Below are 1,308 nucleotides of genomic sequence, written 5' to 3' on the forward strand. Positions count from 1 at the left end.
AAAATAACACAAACAAAAATTAAAAAATTGAAGGTTATGGAAAAGAATGAGTTGTGAAGGTTATAGGAAGGAATGAGTTGTGAAGATTATAGGAAGGAGTGAGTGTTATTTATAAGAGGAGTTAATAGCTATATATTTTAATTTTACTTAAATTTGAGACTTTTATTTATAAATAAATATGACGCTGTTATTTTTACTATGAAAACAAATATTATTATTGTTAGTATTATTCTTTAATAAATTAAAACTCGTATTTTATAAATACAAAAGTTGAATAAAAATGTAATTGTCAAGAATTATAAAATTTTCTTTCAAGTAATATATAGAAATTATAGTAATGACATTTTGAATAAAAAATACAATATTGATAATAAATTTATTTTTATTATAATTTTAAGGAACTACTTGTAGGTGTATTTCTACAACCAAGTGGAAATACTACATATTTTATCTTTAAAAATCCTAAATGTCTACATGCAACAACATGTACCCTCCGCTTCATAACAAAATCCACGATTACTGTGCAATGTAATTTTACAAAAGTTATCACATAAATCAGGCGACGTAGGACATAATTTCGACAGAAAGCATTTTGCTCCTTCTGGATAACCTGCGAGAATCATTAAAATTTATTAGAAATAACATATGATATAGAAAAATTCTGATATTGACAACATGTAGTATATTATAAATATCGTTTTCATTTTATTATGGAATATACTGAGAAGCAATCTATTAAAATAGCAAAATTATTACTTGCAACTTTGACCGAAGCAATGCAAATAATCAAAAAGGCTAACATCATATGCCATTTTGTTTTAAAGGTTGACATTAGCATATGGCCAATAGGAATGCCAGCATAACACAAACAAAAATTAAAAAATTGAAGGTTATGGAAAATAATGAGTTGTGAAGGTTATAGGAAGGAATGAGTTGTGAAGATTGTAGGAAGGACTGAGTGTTATTTATAAGCCACTGACAGTTAGAAAACAATTCTAATTATTTTTTGAGAGTTTCACTTTAAAATGAAGAGGAGTTGAATAGCTATATCACTTTTCTGTACATATGTTCAATAGTGTTAATATTAAAATTTAAATATTAAGTTATAAAGTCAGAGAAAGTATGCACGTGGAGAGCAGTTAATATAAAAAAAAAGTGACTCTAACAATTTTTAATTTTTAATTTCTTGATTTTGAAAAAAAATTGACAGAGTACCATAATTTTATTTTTTAAATTATGTGATATAATTTTCACATATTAGCGTGATTGAATATTTAAGTAAATAAAAAATAAAATAAAAAGTTGGAG

General features: G+C 24.8%; 1 long non-coding RNA gene across 1 annotated transcript; it reads right to left on the reverse strand.

Moving 5' to 3' along the window:
* Positions 1 to 364: 364 nt before the first annotated feature.
* On the reverse strand, positions 365 to 921 carry LOC131630942 (uncharacterized). Its single transcript, XR_009292559.1, has 2 exons — positions 757 to 921; positions 365 to 610 (listed from the first exon to the last, which is right to left on the reverse strand). It is a non-coding gene; the product is annotated as an uncharacterized LOC131630942 (long non-coding RNA).
* Positions 922 to 1,308: the final 387 nt, after the last annotated feature.

Source organism: Vicia villosa, unplaced genomic scaffold, assembly GCF_029867415.1.
Source record: "Vicia villosa cultivar HV-30 ecotype Madison, WI unplaced genomic scaffold, Vvil1.0 ctg.000752F_1_1, whole genome shotgun sequence".
In the NCBI taxonomy this organism is placed as follows: Eukaryota; Viridiplantae; Streptophyta; class Magnoliopsida; order Fabales; family Fabaceae; genus Vicia; species Vicia villosa.